Source organism: Lontra canadensis, unplaced genomic scaffold (assembly GCF_010015895.1).
Source record: "Lontra canadensis isolate GAN:19392208 unplaced genomic scaffold, GSC_riverotter_1.0 scaffold4, whole genome shotgun sequence".
NCBI lineage: Eukaryota > Metazoa > Chordata > Mammalia > Carnivora > Mustelidae > Lontra > Lontra canadensis.
In genome coordinates this window covers 34,388,505-34,407,484 of record NW_022630998.1, presented here as the reverse complement: position 1 = coordinate 34,407,484, position 18,980 = coordinate 34,388,505, and the positions used below count along the sequence as shown (strand labels likewise).

At 35.8% G+C, this 18,980-nt stretch overlaps 1 protein-coding gene and 1 non-coding gene across 4 annotated transcripts in view; one reads left to right on the top strand and one right to left on the bottom strand.

Moving 5' to 3' along the window:
- AP3B1 (adaptor related protein complex 3 subunit beta 1) overlaps window positions 1–18,980 on the bottom strand; it is a 277,679-nt gene that overhangs the window by 156,685 nt on the left and 102,014 nt on the right. The gene's annotated exons all lie outside the window — the stretch shown is intronic.
- Window positions 11,149–11,252, top strand: LOC116864033. The gene has a single exon (XR_004381921.1). It is a non-coding gene; the product is annotated as a U6 spliceosomal RNA (small nuclear RNA).

The window sequence follows — 18,980 nt, the reverse complement described above, 5'->3', positions numbered from 1 at the left end:
AATGAGTGAATGTGAAGGATGAAATGGGACCACTTAAACAGGATGTCTCCATTCCCAGCCTGGATAACCAAGCAGATAATGATGTCACCAGATAAGAAAACCTGTCCAGGGAGAGAAAGAATCTCCCTCTTCTTCATGGCTTCTTGCTATGCAAACATTCTTAAAAGATAGTCTAAAACAAAACCTACAAATGCCTTTACTAAAAAGAGCTTCAAAAATGAGGAATTCTAATGAAGAACCATCTCCCAATATTTTCTTTTGTTCATGATTGACCTACCCTTATTTCTAAGTGAATTCTCTTTCTACACATTCACAAATTCCTCCTAAGAAAACTAAATGTATAATTTGTGATCTCTAATCATTTTTACTTCAATATGATAGAAAAGTTTTTAAAACAGTTATATAACTAAGTAAAGAGTTTTTAAACTTGACACCAAAAGCACAGTCCATAAAAGAGAACATTAATAAACTGGATCTCGGGGCATCTGGGGCTCAGAGGGTTAGAGCCTCTGCCTTCTGCTCAGATCATGATCCCAGGGTCCTTGGATAGAGCTCCACATTAGGCTCTTTGCTCAGCAGGAAGCCTGCTTCCCCCTCTCTCTCTCTGCCTGCCTCTCTGCCTACTTGTGATCCCTCTCTGTCAAATGGATAAATAAAATCTTTTAAAAAAAATAAACTGGATCTCATCAAAGTTAAAAAATTCTTGCTCCATGAAAAACCCTCTTATGAAGAATAAAAAAATTCTAGACTGACAGAAATATCTGCAACCACACGTATGATAAAGAACTAGTATCCAGAATATAAAGACAACTCCCAAAACTCAACCAGAAAAAAAAAATTCAATTTAAAAAAGAGCAAAAGGTATTTTTAAGGACTGAACTGTACATTTCACTCTCCAAATTCACATGTTGAAGCCCTCATTCTCAAAGTGACTATATGACAAACTAGGGCCTTTAAAAAAAGGTCATTAAGTTTAACTGAGACCATCTGGGTGGCACCCTAATCCAACAAGCACTGGTGTCCATATAAGAAGAAAGAGAGACGCCAATGGTGGCACAGAGAAAAAACCATTTGAATACCCAGTGAGAAGAGAGCCATCTGCAAGCCAAAGAGAGACACCTCAGGAGAAACCAAACTTGCCAACACCTTGATCTTGAACTTCCAGTCTCCTGGAAGAACTGTGAGAACGTGAGAAATAAATATCTGTCCATCAAGCCACCCAGTTTGGTATTTTCTTACAGCAGTACTAGCAAACTAATACAGACTTCAACAAATAAATTCACTGAAGAACGTATGGCAAAAAGCACATGAAAAAATAAAACTTCATTACCTTCTAGGAAAGCACAAATTAAACCTACAGCATATCAAAATGACTACACTACACACATATCAAAATGATAGGAAAATATAGTGACAACACCAAATGATAGTGAGAACACAGAGGAAACTGATCATTCATACACTGGTGGTATCTCTAAAAGGTTATAGCCACTCGCAGTTTGGCAATTTCTTACGAAACTAAACTTGTAATTACCATACCAGTAATTGCACCTCTGGGCATTTATCCCTGGGAAATAGAAATTTATACTCATACAAAAACCTGTTAACAAGTATTCATAACAGCTTTATTCCTAGTAGCCAAAATGGAAACAACCCAGATGTCCTTCAATGGATGAATGGTTAAACGAATGGTAAATAAAATGGTTAAACATTTATGCCATGGAATGCCACTCAGAAATAAAAAGAAACAAATAATGATATATACAACAAATCCAATTAATCTCAAGATAAGTATGATGAGTGAGAAAAATCCTAAAAGATTACATATTTTATTATTACATTTGTATACCATTCTTGAAATGACAACATTATAGAGATAGAGAATCAATTAGTAGTTGCTGGGGGTTCAGAGGGGCAAGGTCAAGCAAAGGGAATGAAGTAGTTTCAGAGATGCAATGGCAACACGAAGGATCTCTGTGATGGAAATATTCTGAATCTGGACTGTACGAATGTCACTATCTTCGTTGTAATACCTTACTAGTTTTGTAAGATGTTGCCACTGGAGGAAAACAAGCATAGGTTACACCAGACCTCTCTGTATTCCTAAAACAGCACGTGAATCTACATTATTGTAAAATTAAAAGTTCTATTAAATAAAATTAAGGAGAAAAAAAAATCAGTAAGTTCTTTTTCTTTCTTTTTTTTTTTTTTTAAGTAAGCTCCATGACCAGAGTGGAGTCCAACATAAGGCTTTAACTTACGACACTAAGATTGAGACCTCAGCTGAGATCAAGAATCACACACTTGAGGAGCCTGGGTGGTTCAGTGGGTTAAGCCTCTGCCTTCAGCTCAGATCATGATCTCAAGGTACTGGGATCGAGCCCCACATTGGGCTCTCTGCTGAGCAGGGAGCCTGCTTCCCCCTCTCTCTCTGCCTGCCTTTCTGCCTACTTATGATCTCTCTCTGTCAAATAAATAAATAAAACCTTAAAAAAAAAAAAAGGAAATCACATACTGAACTGACAGAGTCACCCAGGTGCCCCAAATCAATAAATCATTTAAAAGCTATTTATATATATTTATTCATTGTTACAATAATAAAAGAAGTGATCTTAAATGTTATAGGTTAATATCACTTACTGAAGTACTTTTACTTTGTTAAGTGTGTACAGTAATATACAATCTTCACTTAACTCGACTTAAATATCACTCAAAATACTCAACAGAACTATTACTATTAGGTTTTTTAGAAGTAAGCATAATATTATCTGAATGTTTTTAAAATCCATAATAAAAAAATCTTAAGAACGTCTCCAAACAGAAAAAAACCACAAAATTTATACTCTGTGGAAACCAAAGAAGTTTTTTTAAATACTCACCTTCAAATATAAACCATAAATTACAACATTATCATTTTCCTTTGAATGCATAATTCAAAATAAACTATAGTTGATCCTTGAACACAGATTTAGGGGCTAACCCCAACATAGCTGAAAATCTGAGCATAACTTTTGACTCCCCAAAAATTTAACTATTAATAGCCTACTGTTAATGGAAGCCTTACTAATAAATAACTGATTAACATATACTTTGTAATATACATATATATATATACTTTGTATATATATATTTGTATATATACATATATATATTTGTATATATACATATATATTTATATGTAACACACTAAATTCTTAAAATGTTAACTAGAGAAAAGAAAATGCTAAGAAAATCATAAGAGAAAATACATTTATAGTACTATACTATATTTATTGAAAAAAATCTATGTATACGTGACCTGCACCATTCAAATCTGTGTTGTTCAAGGGTCAACTGTACTTGTCTGCCAGTCCTTTGAAGAAAAAAAAAAGACTATAAATGAGATATACTTTTGTCTTTTTATTTTTTTTTACTTTTATTTGCATTTATTTTATGCAGAATTTACTCCTGGGCCTAAGTTTTTGTTTCTTCAGTTTTTACGAGGATATCTTTTTTTCTATGAAACCTCCTGTTCTGATTTAGGAACAGTCTGCTCTTTTTCAGTAAGAATCCTCTCAGTGTGGCAGGGAGAACTCAAAGATTTGACCCTCTTGCTTTACATGATTTTGTACAGTTATCTGGGTCATATAAACAGCGAACCATTTTCAGAGATCATCTCAGCCCACTTATAGGAAGAAATACACTGTTACTCAAGGCCAGACTTGAGTGACTTTCCTTTATGAAGTTCCAGGCCAAACTGATTCTATTATGTGCATTAATAAATTAATAAAATGATACCCAAATAATCACATTCTCTAAGCATGACCACTCTCCTACAATCCTTAGTCAACTTTAATCAAACAAATGTTCAAACACTACCTGAAACTGATATATGATGAACTGCTGTGTTGACACAATCTAACTAGCAAAATTCTCAAATGCACATAAAAAGCTAATCACTAAGCATTTATTCATTCCACTTCTCCTTCATTATTAACACACTTTATTAAAGTTCAATTATATTATTTGAATAAGACATTTGCATTGCTTGATGAATTAATAAATAAAGGACTGACATGTTCATGAGGTTAATGAATGAGGTAAGGCTTCCACACAGAATGGGAACCAATCTCCAATAATATACATCTGAGCTGCTGGCTATATTTTCACAGGTTTTCAATCCATAAGAACGGACAACAGCCCAAACAGAATGGAAGCCAGGTGTACACAACCAAAATGGGTATATACCACATCACACCACTTCCATAATAGTGCTGGCTGGCAAATTACTTGACCTCTCCTTGTCTTAATTTACCCATCTGTGAATGGGAATAAAAGCAGTATCTATATCATAAAAGTATTTATAAAGACTGATAATGTTAGTGGAGGCACTTAGTGCCTCATGCCTATTAAACACTCAAATAATAGCTATTACCACAGCTTTTATTAAGAAATTTTCTTCCTAGAAAAACCACATAACAGAAAACACTAATTTACCTCAAATCAAATATCCTGAGTTGCCAAATATAAAGAGAAGTTTACCCCTAAAATCTCCTCCAAGAAGAGAGTGTCTCATATTTGAGAATTTACAAAGGTATCATGAAGCTCTTGTACAACTACTTCATTTTTACCATGATATACTGTTTGGAAAACACTGAAACAACTTTAATCAATGACAATTATAGATGCTTAAAAGAAGTCCCAAACTCCAGTGACAAAAAATGTCATTATAAATATAAAAGGACTTTAAAGGTCACTTTTAAAAAATAGGTAATATAGGATAATAGAGTTCTGCTTCCAGTAATAAGATAGACAATGTGAAACAAACCCTTCTAGTGAGAACTAGGAAAGCTAGGGAGAAATCATGAAACACATCTCAAGGCACTAACAAGCTAAAATAACAGTGATGAAGTATGCAGGCAAGACCCAGAAGTAGTAAACCTAGAAATCCGTCTGAGATTTGCAATTGCTTTTCCCTAAATACACCTGCTATTACCTAACAGGAGTCTGAGAGGCCTATAATCTGAGCACAGCTTTCAGTAGATTCACAAAAACATACAAACAAAAAGATCAGATCCACCAAAAAGCAAAATTCCTACTAACTCTCCCAGTCTTTAGTTTAAAAGCTGGGAGTCTTAAAAATAAATAAATTTAATTAAGTAAATAAATAAAAGCAAGTCTTTTAGGGAATAAGATGCTAAACTAAAGCCCAACTTTTAATCTCAATCGATAACTGATGTGATAAAGTGAATCAGATTTTTGATATCCTTACCTAGTAATAATTCCACAAGCAATCTGAAACCCAACAACCAAAGCTTCAAATTAGTTCAACAATGTTGTACAAAGAAGGGAAGAAAGAAAATACAGTGTCATTAAGGCTAAGTATTCAGTTTCCATTTCAAAAGAAAAACAGGTTATTATATGGAAAGTGGCAAGAGGGGCTTCTGAAATAGATGTGCATTATCTGTTTCTTAATCTGACTACTCATTATATATGTATATTCATTTCATGAAAATTCCCTGATAAAGTCATTTGCTTCTGCCACATGTACATTATATATTACTTCAATAAAAACTTTTTAAAATATGCATATAAGAAAAGACACAATGATGTGACTACAAATCAAGAAAAAAATACAAGTAAAAAAAAGCTAGATAATGGGGATAAAATAAAAAATTTCACATGGACTATAAAATAACTATGGATAATATGTTCATGGATAAGACTGAGCTTTTAGAAAGGAATTCAACACAATTAGTTGTTATATAAAAGTGACATTCAGTTTTTAAAAAAATTTATTATGTTAGTCACCATAGAGTACATCATTAGTTTTTGATGTAGTGCGCCACGATTCATTGTTTGAGTATAACACCCAGTGCTCCATGCAATACATGTCCTCCTTAATGCCCATCCCTGGGCTACTCCATCTCCCCACCCTCCCCCAAAACCCTCAGTTTGTTTCCTTGAGTCCATAGTCTCTCATGGATCGTCTCCCCCTCTGATTTCCCACCTTCATTATCATCCTTCTCCTAATGTCCTCCATGCTATTCCTTATGTTCCACAAATAAGTGAAACCATATGATAGTACTTTCTCTGCTTGACTTATTTCACTTAGCATAATCTCCTCCAGTTCCACCCATGTTGATGCCAAAGTTGGGTATTCATCCTTTCTGATGGCTGAGTAATATTCAATTGTATATATGAACCACATCTTCTTTATCCATTCATCTGTTGAAGGGCATCTCAGCTCTTTCCACAGTTTGGCTATTGTGGACAATGTTGCTATGAACAATGGGATATGGGTGGTCCTTTAAAATACACCTGTATCTTGGGGGAAATACCCAGTAGTGCAATAGGGTAGCTCTATTTTTAAGTTTTTGAGGAATCTCCCAACTGTTTTCCAAAGCGGCTGCATCAATTTGCATTCCCACCAACAGTGTAAGATGGCTCCCCTTTCTCCATAACCTCTCCAACACTTGTTGTTTCTTGCCTTGTCAATTTTTGTCATTCTGACTGATGTAAGGTGGTATCTCAGTGGGGTTTTGATTTGAATTTCCCTGATGGCTAAAGATGATGAACACTTTTTCACGTGTCTGTTAGCCATTTGTACGTCTTTTTTGGAGAAAGTGGCTATTCATGTCCTCTGCCCATTTTTTGACATGATTATCTGTTTCTTGGCTGTTGAGTTTGGGAAGATCTTTATAGATCCTGGATATCAGCGCTTTATCTGTAGTGTCACTGCAAACATCTTCTCCCATTCTGTGTGTTGCCTCTTTGTTTGTCTGTTCCCTTGGCTGTGCAGAAGCTTTCTATCTTGATGAGGTCCCAGAAGTTCATTTTCATTTGTTCCCTTGCCTTTGGAGATGTGTCTTAAAAGAAGTTGCCATGGCCAATGTCAAAGAGGTTATAATCTATATTCTCCTCTAGGATTTTGATGGATTCCTGTCTCACACTGAGGTCTTTCATTCATTTAGAGTTTATCTTTGTGTACAGAGTAAGAGAATGGTCCAGTTTCATTCTTCTGTATATAGCTGTCCAATTTTCAAAGCACCATTTATTGAAGAGACCATCTTTCTTCCATTGGATATTTTTTCCTGCTTTGTCAAAGAGTGGTTGACCAGAGCTGAGGGTCTATATCTGGGGACCCTATTCTGTTCCATTGATCTGTGTCTGTTTTTGTGCCAGTACCATACTGTCATGGTGATCACAGCTTTGTAATATATCTTGAAAACAGGCAACATGATGCCACCAGCTGTTTTTCTTTTTCAATATTTCCTGGGTGATTTGGGTCTTCTCTGGTTCCATACCAATTTTAGAATTGTTTCAGCACTTTGAAAAATGCCACTGGTATTTTTATTGGGATGGCACTGCAAGTATAGATTGCCCTGGCCAGCACAGATACTTTTAACAATGTTCATTCTTCTGATCCATGAACATGGAATGTTTTTCCATCTTTTTGTGTCTTCAATTTCTTTCATGAGTGTTTTTGTAGTTCCTAGAGTATAGATCCTTTACCTCATTGGTTAGGTTTATTCTAAGGTATCTTATGGTTTTTGGTGCTACTGTAAATGGAATTGATTCCCTAATTTCTCCTTCTAGTTACATTGTTAGTGTATTGGAAAGCAACTGATTTCTGTGCATTGATTTTGTATCCTGCCACATTACTGAATTGCTGTACGAGTTCTAATAATTTAGGGGTGGACTCTTTTGGGTTTTCTACAGAGTATCATGTTATCTGCAAAAAGAGTGAGTCTGACTTCTTCTTTGCCAATTTGAATACATTTTATTTCTTTTTGTTGTCTGATTGCTGTTGCTAGTACTTCTAGTACTATGATGAACAACAGTGACAAGAGTGGATATCCTTGTTGTGTTCATGATCTCAACAGGAAGGTTCACAGCTTTTCCCCACTGAGAATGATATTTGATCTGGGGTTTTTGTAGACAGTTTTTATGAAATTGAGGAATGTTCCCTCTATCCCTACACTCTGAAGAGTTTTAATCAGGAAAAGATGCTGTATTTTGTCAAATGCTTTTTCTGCATCAGCTGAAAGGGCCATATGGTTCTTGTCTCTTCTTTTATTAATGTGTTCTATCACACTGACTGATTTGAAAATGATGAACCATCCTTGCATCTCAGGGATAAATCCCACCTGGTCATGATGGATAATCCTTTTAATGTACTGTTGGATCCTATTAGCTAGGATCTTATTGAGAATTGTGGCTTCCATATTCATCAGGGATATTGGTCCGTAATACTCCTTTTTGATGGGGTCTTTGCCAGGCTTGGGGATCAAGGTAATGCTGGCCACAATGAATGAGTTTGGAAGTTTTCCTTCTGTTTCTATTTTTTGAAACAGCCGCAGGAAAAAAAGTATTATTTCTTCTTTGAATGTTTGGTAGAATTCCCCCAGGGAATTTATCAGGCCCTGGACTCATTTTTTGGGAGGTTTTTGATCACTGCTTCAATCTCATTACTGGTTATTGGTCTATTCAGGTTGTCAAATTCCTCCTGTTTCAATCTTGGTAGTTTATAGGTTTCCAGGAATGCTTCCATTTCTTCCAGGTTGCTTAATATAATGGCATATAGTTGTTGATAATAACTTCTAATAATTGTCTCTATTTCCTTGGTGTTAGTCTCTCTCCCTTTCATTCATAATTTTATTAATTCGGGTCCTTTCTCTTTTCTTTTGGATAAGTCAGTGGTTTATCAAGCTTATTAATTCTTTCAAAGAACCAGCCTCTATTTCATTGATCTGCTCTACTGTATTTCTGGTTTCTAATTCACTGATCTCTCCTCTAATCTTAATTTTTAATTTTCTTAATTTTTCTTGCGCATTGCTTAGGCTTTATTTGTTGTTCTTTCTCCAGCTCTTTAAGTTGTAAAGTCAGTTTGTATATACGAGATTTTTCTGTATTTCTGAGTGAGGCTTGGATGGCCATGATGGCTATGTACTATCCCCTTAGGATAGCCTTTGCAGTATCCCATAGGTTTTAGACCAATATGTTTTCGTTCTCACTGGTTTCCATGAATTGATTAAGTTCTTTGATTTCCTGGTTGACCCAAACATTCTTAAGCAGGATGGTCTTCAGCTTCCAAGTGAATGAATTTCTTCCAAATTTTTTCTTATGATTGAGTTCCAGTTTCAAAAGCACTGTGGTCTGAGAACATGCAGGGAATAATCTCAATCTTTTGGCATCAGCTGAGACCTGATTTGTGACCCTGTATGTGGTCTATTCTAGAGAAAGTTCCATGTGCACTCGAGAAGAATGAATATTCTGTTGTTTTAGGGTAGAAAGTTCTGTACATATCTATGAGGTCCAGTGTGTCATTCAGAGCTCTTATCTTCTGCTTAGATGATCTATCTGTTGCTGACAGCAGAGTGTTGAGGTCTCCTACTATTAATATGTTATTATCAATATGTGTCTTTCTTTTGGTTAACAGTTGCCTTAGGTAGTGGGCTGCTCCCATGTTGGGGTCATAGATATTTACAATTGTTAGATCCTCTTGTTGGATAGAACCTTTAGGAATGATACGGTGTCCTTCTGTATCTCTAACTAGTCTTTTTTAGAATCTAATTTGTCTGATATGAGAATTACTACCCCAGCTTTCTTTTGAAGTCAGCTGGCATGAAAAAATGGTTCTCTATCCCTTTACTTTCAGTCTGGATGTAACTTTAGGTTCAAAATAAGTCTCTGTAGACAGCATATGGATGGGTCACGTCTTTTTATCCAATCTGCAATCCTGTGATGTTTCATGGGAGCATTTAGGTCACTCACATTAAGAGTGATTATTGAAAGATATGATTTTATTGTCATCATGTTGTGTGCGAAGTCCCTGTTTCTATAGATTGTCTCTGTAAATTTATGTTCTATATCACTATTGGGGTCTTTCTACTTTTACAGAACCCCCCTAAATATTTCTTGCAGGGCCAGCTTGGTTGGTCACATATTCTCTCAGTTTCTGCCGATGTTGGAAGCTCTTCGTCTGTCCATCTATCCTGAACAACAGCCTCTAGATAAAGTATTCTTGGCTGCATGTTCTTCCCTTTTAGTACCCTATGTCTTGCCAACTCTTTCTGGCTTGCCTCTGTGACAGATGCAACATTATTCTGATGTTCCTCCCTCTATATGTAAGAAATCTCTTCCCTCTCTCTGCTTTCAAGATTGTTTTCTTGGATCTAAGATTTGCAAATTGTACTATTATATGTCATGGTGTTGGTCTGTTCTCATTGATCTTGGGAGGAGTCCTCTCTGCCTCTTGGACATGAATGTTTGTTTCCTCCCCCAGACTAGGGAAGTTCTCAGCTACAATTCGCTCAAATATATCTTCTAGACCTCTCTCCTCCCCCACCCTCTCAGGGATCCCAATAATGCTGATATTGGAATGTTTCACTGAGTCACTAATCTCTCTCAGTTTGATTCCTTGGGTCTTAATTTGTCTTTCCCACGCTGCCTTGGTTTCCTTCTTTCCTATCATCTGACCTTCTAGCTCACTAATTTGTTCTTCTGCCTCACCTACCCTGGCAGTCAGAGTATCCAGTTTAGACTGCATTTCATTCATAGCATTTTTAAGTTCGGCCTGATTAGATCTCATTTCTGTCCTTAGAGATTCTATATTGTCATTAATATTTTTCTAAGGCCTAGATATCACCTTGATAATTGTTACTCTGAACTCTATTTCTGACATCTTGGTTATACCCATTTGCATTAGTTATGTGGCAGAGGCCACAGTCTCTGATTCTTTCCTTTGTTAGGGGTTCCTCCTCTTAGTCATTCTGTTGAGGGCTAGTTGAGGGAATGTACAGAGTCCAAATTATTGACCACAACCCAAGCAAGATGCACCTGTTTTATGGGACCTTAGGGTTGTCAGCCTCTTGCTCTTCCAGGCTGTCTTCTGAGGGAGGGGCCTGCCATGCTGTTACTCAGGCAACCCTGTTTGGGCAGAGTTGCCCTGACCCCTCTGGGGGGAGGGATGGGCTCAGTGTAAATCGATTTCTGGGGACTTCTGTTCTCAGACAGCCTTCTGCATCTCTTCCAAGAGTCAGAGCAGAAGTAACTGCATCCAAACCTAAGTATCAGAACAAAGAGATTGCAGTCTGATCTTCACTGAGCTCTCCAGGCCATAATGTCTCCGATTCCGTCTATGCTGCTAAAAACCACAGCATCCTGGTGCTTGTTTTGGCAGCACATATACTAAAAATGGAACGATACAGAGAAGATTAGCATGGCTCCCATGCAAGGACGACACACAAAACCACAGCATCCTGGGTTGTGCACCCCACAGCAGCACTCCCAGCCCTTGCTCCCAGGGCCAGGCACATCTCTGTCCTTTGTGCTTCTAAGGCCACAAGTTGCCCCCTGTTTGCATGTGCATCCCTGTAGCTCCAGGTTTCAGTCTGTAGCACTGCCCTAAAGTCCTTTCCTGCCACTACTGGTCTTCGAGTCTGTGCCTAGTCCCCAGCAAGGGAGGCTTTTGCCTTCCTGGCTCAAGATCACGGAGGCTCCCTCACCCTTCATCTTCCGATATCTGCCTGCACAATAGCAATCACAGCTCCCCACTTCATATCTCGAGACTAAATGCCAGAGAGATTCTGTTTGTAGACATCCAAATATATCTTCTGATTTCATGAGTGTTCAGAATGGTCTGGTAGATAACCAGCTTAATTCAGGGGACCAATGGAAATAGGGTCCCCTTCTCCTCCACCATCTTTATTTCAACCTGACACTCAAATTTGTTTTTTAAGATTTTATTAATTTGACAGAGAGAGATCACAAGTAGGCAGAGAGACAGGCAGGGTGGTGGTGGGGAAGAAGGCTCTCTGCTGAGTAGAGATTGATGCGGGGCTTGATCCCAGGATCCTGAGATCAATCATGACCTGAGCCAAAGGCAGAGGCTTAAACCACTGAGCCATCCAGGGGCCCCTTCAATTTTTAATACCATTTTGATATAAAGTATTATAACTTATAAAGTGTTGTAACTTATAACTATAACAGCAACCACTTATAGAGTTAACACAGTAACCTTCTGAAATTTCACTTTGACTGTTACGTGTTATAATTTCGACAGATCACAAAGAGAAAATTTGTGCTTAGAGAGAATAGGCCAGATAATAAACTTTAATATACTTCCATGTGTACTTGAAAGGGGTATTTGGAAGTATGTTATTTTTTAGTAACACATATTTAATGAAAAAAACTATTATTATTCAAAATAAAACATTTAGTTAAAAAGAGTGGCACTGGTTTGTTTTGTTTTGTTTTTTGAATATAGTATAGTTGAAACACAATGTTACATTAATTTCAGGTATACAACATAGTGATTCAACAAATTTATACGTTATGCTACCCTCACCACAATTACAGCCACCATCTATCACCATACATTGCTATTATAATATCACTGACTATATTCCCTATGCTGTGTGCTTTATTTCCATGACTTACTCATTCCATAACTGTAAACCTGTATCTCATACTCCTCTTCACACATTTTGCCCATGCAGCCTCCTCTCTCCTCTCCTCTGGCAACCATCAGTTTGGTCTCTGTATTTATAAGCCTGATTCTACTTTTTATTTGTTTATTCCTCTATTTTTTTTTAAATTCCAAATATGAATGAAATCACATAGTATTTGTCTTTCTCAGTCTGATTTATTTCACTTAGCATAATACCCTCTAGGTCCACCTGTGTCGTCACAAATGGAATGATATTGGGGAAGGGGGGTTTGGTCAGAGAGAGAGAGAGAGAATCTTAATCAGATTCCACAGCCCAGTGTGAAGCCTGACATGGGCTAAATCTCACAATCCTCAGATCATAACCTGAGCCGAAATCAGGTTTCGGTAATCAGTCACACGGTTAACTGACTAAGTCATCCAAGCACCCACGATCTCATCTTTTTTAAGACTATATAATAGTACTGTGTGTGTGTGTGTGTGTGCACACATCCTTGCTCATTCATCTATCGATGAACTCTTAAGTTGCTTCCATGTCTTGGCTATTGTAAATGATACAATAAACACAGGGTGCATGTATCTTTCTGAATTAGTGTTTTCACTTTCCTTGGGTAAATGCCCAGTAATGGAATTATTGGATCATATGGTATTTCTATTTTTAAGTTTTTAGTGAAACTGCCTAATTATTACAACTTATTCTGTATCCTCCTGTATTTCTTATCTAAAAACTGATCTGATGCACTCTCAACTTATTTAATACACCTGTGAATCTGGAACTAAGTAGAAAGATCTCTTCTACATCACTGAGCTAGCTATTATGAAGCCCTTAAAAATTATTCTAAATATAAAGTCCTTAATCAGAGTATATTATACATATAATTTTAATCATCTTAATAGTCTGTTTTCCTGATATACAGATAATAAAAAGTAAAACTTAAAAGGAAAAAAAAATTATTATATCTCTCATTCTGCCAAGGAACAGGAAAATAGAAATGTGTTTTAGAAGTATTTACATCAATAAGGTAAAAAAACAAAGAAGCATTTGTTATATGTATTATTTCTACTGAGCCTGGAGAAATGAGGCATTACCATACATAGGATTTCTAAAGGATATTAATTAAATCACTTTACATTGTGGTTTACATTGGTGATTTTTCAAACCACACGGTCATCAAGTAATGTCACCTTTACTTCAGTAAGATACTGATATGACTATTATAAAAAAATAGAAACATTTCAAAGGAATCTGACTGATATTCAAAAAAACAATAAACCTTTAAAACCTGCTCCTTTGCACCTTGGGAAAATGGATGGTTCTAAAGCAAAGGGAAGTAAAAAACAATTTAAACAAACTCCCTAAGGCCAAAGCTGAAAAATTTGGGCAACAAATTAAATAATAATAGTATTAGTTTTAAGTCCAAATAAAGTAAGTATCTCTATGTTCATAGTTATATAAGCAAATAACTAAAAACAAAATAAGTAAGAAAGAAAAGCCAGGTATACCTTACAGAAGAATTCTAAATAATATCTATGTTCATATCATGTGAATGTGCACTGAAAGCTTCAAATGCATTTCTTTGAGAGTGTCTAAGTGGTGTGTATCTCAAACAACCCACGCAGAATTAAAGATACTACCCTTTTTAGTAGGTGACTAAAAAAAAAAGTCCTACTTATTCAGGACACAAATACATAAAATGTATGTGGTAAAATTCATAAAATGAGTATTAAGAAGTTGGACTTATAAACAAATTATATATTTTCCTGAGATTTAAAACAGAACATGTGTGTATAAAATAAACCTATATATCACAATAGACAGACTCTCTCCATCTTTCTAAAAAAGTATACCTTCTAACTGAACCAAACAAACCACCCTTTAAATCTCTTTCAGAAAATAGGAACCAATTTATATTTAGGAAAGCTTTTTAGTTTCCTTAAAGTGAAGATATTGTTTCTGAATAGATATAAATGAAATTATATCTAAAGTATCAATAATTTCATATAAAATCTGGAAGAAGAAGTTGAAAAGGGATAGAATTAAAATAAGAGCAGCCATGAGTTGATGAATAGGTGATGTGTAAAGGGGTACTCAGTAGACTGTTAGGTATTTTTGTGATGCTTAAATTTTTCCATAATTAAAAATTTGAACAGTGAGTTTTGACTGATGATCTACTAAAAAGCTATAGTACTCAAGACACTATGGTACTAGTGAAAGAATAGACAGATTAATGTGATAGAACATAAAAACAGACCCACATGAATATATAGCCAACTGATATTTGATAAAGGGGCAAAGGCAAATCTACGGAGAAAATGAAATCTTTTCAACAAATGGTGCTAAAACAACTAGACATTTATGGGAACAAAAAAAAAAAAAAATCAATCTAGACCCAGACCTTATAATCCAAAAATTCATTCAAAAAAAGGTTTACAATTATAAAACATAAAAACTATAAAATTCTGGAAAATAACTTATGACAAACTCTAGATGATTTTTAGATAAAACATTTAAGAATTAGTCCATGAAAGAACTAATTCATTAAGCTGGATTGCTTTAAAATCAGAAACATCTGCTTTGCAAAAGACAATGTCAAGGCAAAGACAAGACAAGACAAGCTACAGACTTGGGAGAAATATTTGGAAAAAGCATACTTGATAAAGTTGTTATCCAAAATAACATAGAAGGCTTTTTTTTTTTTTTTACACTTCACAAAAACCTCACAGGTCCAGTTACTATCTGTCACTATACAAAGTTATTACAGTACCAATGACTATCTTCTCCATGTTACATACGACCTCCCCATGACTTACTTATTTTATAACTGGAAATCTGTAACTTCTAATCCCCTTCATTTATTCCACCCATCCCCATAACCCACCCCCCTCTGGCAACCACTAGTTTGTTCTCTGTGTCTGTAAGTCTGTTTGTTTATTTTGTTTCTTAGATTGTACTTATAAGTGAAACCATACAGTATTTATCTCTGACTTACTTCATTTAGCATAATACCAAGTAATTGCAAATGGCAAGCTTTTATTCTATGTCTATTCTATGCCTAATATTTCACTTTGTGTGTGTGTGTGTGTGTGTGTATCACATCTTTATCCGTTCATCCACTGATGAACTCTTTTAGGTTACTTCATACCTTGGCTAGTGTAAATAACGCTACAATGAACTTATGGGTGCAGCTACAACTTTTAAATTAGTGTTTTCATTCTCTTGGAAAAATACCCAGAAGTGACAATGCTGGATCATATGGTGATTCTATTTTTAATATTTTGAGGAATCTCTATACTGTTTTCCACAGTGGCTGCACCAATTTACATTCCCACCAATAGTGCATGATAGTTTCCTCTTCTGTACTTCCTCACCACTTGTTATTTCTTTTTGTTAGGTAATGGCCATTCTGACAGGTGTGAGGTGATATCACATTGTGGTTTTTATTCATACTTTCCTGATGATCAGTGATACTGAGTGTCTTTTCATGTGTCTGTTAGCCATCTGTATCTCTTTGTTGGAAAACTCTATTCAGGTCCTCTGTCCATTTTTTAATTGGATTTTGTTTTATTGTTGTTGAGGTGTATTGAATTCTTTATATATTCTGGATATCAACCCCTTATCAAATAAATCATTTGCAAGTATCTTTCCTCATTCAGTTAGGCTGCCTTTTCTTTTTGTTGATGGTTTCCTTCGCTGTATAAAAGCCTTTAAGCAATGCCTGGGTGGCTCAGTTTCTTGGGTATCTGCCTTCAGCTCAGATCATGATCCCTAGGTCCTGGGATTGAATCCTGCATCAGGCTCCTTGCTCAGTGGGGATCCTGTTTCTCGCTCTGACTGCCCATCCCTGACTCGTGTTCTCAAGCTGACAAATAAATACAATCTTAAAACTAAACAAACAGGGGTGCCTGGGTGGCTCAGTGGTTAAGCGTCTGCCTTTGGCTCAGGTCATGATCCGGGGTTCTGGGATCAAGCCCCACATCGGGCTCCCTGCTCAGCAGGAAGCCTGCTTCTCCCTCTCCAACTCCCCATGCTTGTGTTCCCTTTCTCGCTTTGTCTCTCTCTCCCTGTCAAATAAATAAAATGTTAAAAAAAAAAAAAAAACTAAACAAAAAAAGCTTTTTAGTTTGATGTAGCCCCATTTCCCTCCCCCCTTTTTTTTGCTACTGTTGCACTTAACTACTGAAGACACACCCCCCAAAATATTGTTATACCTCATGCAAACTGATATGTATTCTTCCAGGATTTTAATGGTTTCAGGTCCTACATTTAAGTCTTTAACCCATTTTGTGCTAATTTTTGTATATGGCAAAAGAAAGTGATCCACTTTAACCAACACCATTTATGGAAAAAGACTCTTTCCCATTCTATGTTCCTGTCGTCTTTGTCATGAATAGACCATTAGGGGTGGGTTTATTTCTGGGCTCTCTATTCTACACCATTGATCTATGTGTCTACTTTTGTGCCAGTAACATACTGTTTTGATTACTATAGCTTACGTATACTTTGAAGTCAGGAAGCATAATTTCTTTAGCTTTGTTCCATGTTCCCAAGATTACACTGGCTACTCAAGGTCTTTAGTGGTTCCATACAGACTTTAGATTGTTTGTTCTAGCTCTGTAGGAAATGACACTGGTATTCTGAATCTGTAGATTGCTGTGGGTAGTTTGGACATTTTCACTATTAATTTTCCTTATACATGAGCAGGGTATATCTTTACATTTATCTGTGTTGTCTTCAATTTCTTTCATCAATCTCTTAAACGTTTCAGAGTACAAGTTGTTCAATCCCTTGGTTAAATTTTTCCTAGGTTTTGGTTTTATATATATATATATATATATATATATATATATATATATATGTATATGGGATTATTTTCTTAATTTCTCTGATAGTTCATTGTTAGTATATAGAAACAACAGATTTCTATATATTAATTTTGTTTCCTGAAAGTTTACTGAATTCGTAAGTTACTTCTAACCGTTTTTTGAGTCTTTAGGGTTTTCCATATCTGGTATCATGTAATCAATACTCACAGTTTTGTCAGTCTTGTCCTTTCCAACTTGTATGTCTTTTATTTCTTTTCCTTGCCTAATTGTTATGCCTAGGACTTCCAATACTATGATGAATAAAAGTGGCTAGAGTTAGCATCTTTGTCATACCCCTGATCTTAGAGGAAAAATTTGCATTGTTGACTGTGATGTTAGCTATGGATTTATCATATATGGCCTTTATTATATTGAGGTATGTTCCTGCTATACCCACTATCATAAATGGATGTCAAATATTTGCAAATGCCTTTTCTGCATCTTACAAGATGATCCTATGACTTTTAACCTTTGTTTTGCTAATGTGGTTAGCATGTTGATTTATTTGTTAAACCATTCCTGCATCTCTAAAACGAATCCCACTTCGTCACAGTGTATGATCCTTTTAATATACTGCCGGAATTTAATTTGCTAATATTCTGTTGAGGATTTTTTCATCTATATTCACCAGGGATACAGGCCTGTAATTTTCTTTTTCTGTTGTGTCTTTGATTTTGCTATCAGGGTAACTCTGGCCTCATTAAATGAGTTTGGTAGTTATGCTTCCTCTTCAATTTTTTGGAGTAAGTCAAGAAGGACAAGTATTAACTCTTTTTCAAATGTTTGTTAGAATTCACCCGTAACACCACCTGGACCTAGACTTTTGTATGTTGGGTGTTTTTGATTACTAATTCAATTCATTTTGACTGGTTGATCTATTCAGATTTTCTCCTTCTTCATGATTCAGTCTTCGAAGATTGTATGTTTCTAGGAATTTATCCATTTCTTATACATTGTCTAATATGTTGGCATATAACTATTTATAATATTCTCCTATAATCCTTTGTATATCTGTGGTATTGTTTACAATTCCTCCTCTTTCATTTCTAATTTATTTCGGCTCTCTTTTTTTCTTGATGAGTCTGGCCAAAGGTTTATTGATTTTGTTTAACCTTTCTAAGAACAAGCTCTTAGTTTCACTGATCTTGTCTTTTTTATTTTACATCTCTGATCTATTTCAAAATGTTATTTTTATTATTTCCTTCCTTCTACTAACTTTGGACTTCATTTTTTCTTTTTCTAGTTTCTTTTTTTAAAGACTTTATTTACTTGAGATAAACTGAGAGACAGAGCACAAGCAGGGTGAGGGACAGAGGGGGAGGGAGAAACAGGCTCCCTCATGAACAAGGAGCCTGATGTGGGGCTTGATCCCAGGACCCAGAGATCATGACCTGAGTTGGAGGCAGGGGCTTAACCAACTGGGCCACCCAGGTGCACCTTTCTAGTTCCTTTAATGTAAAGTTAGAGGGTTTGATATTCCTCTTTTTTCTTGAGGTAGGCCTATATTACTATGAAATTCCCTCTTGAAACCATTTTTGCTTTGTCCCAAAGATTTTGGATTGCTGACTTTCCATTTTTGTTTGTCCCAAGGTATGTTCTGATTTCCTCTTTGAATTTTTCATTGACCTACTGTTTAATACCATGCTGTTTAGTTTCAATGTTTTTGTGTTTTGGGTTTGTTTTTTTT